Genomic DNA, 270 nt, shown 5'->3' with positions numbered 1-270 from the left:
TCTCCAGTATCTAGTGCAATGCCCGACACCCAGATGCTTGATAATTAATTGTTGAATGAATGGATGAGTGAATGAGGCCAAGCCAAGGACTCATGGATGAAGGGGAGAGGAAGGTTATTCAGTGGCCACCATGCAGTCCTAAGCCACAAAGCACCAGCTCGTGTGGCCATGATACCCTTCCAGACACATTCAGGTGCTCGGGAAAGGCTTGCTGTCAAAGACAAATGCATAGCAGGGCTGTCTGGGTGGGTGTGAACAGGCTCACTCACA

This window comes from Pteropus vampyrus, unplaced genomic scaffold, assembly GCF_000151845.1.
Source record: "Pteropus vampyrus isolate Shadow unplaced genomic scaffold, Pvam_2.0 Scaffold471, whole genome shotgun sequence".
NCBI lineage: Eukaryota > Metazoa > Chordata > Mammalia > Chiroptera > Pteropodidae > Pteropus > Pteropus vampyrus.
Note: the sequence above shows the minus strand (reverse complement) of the source record.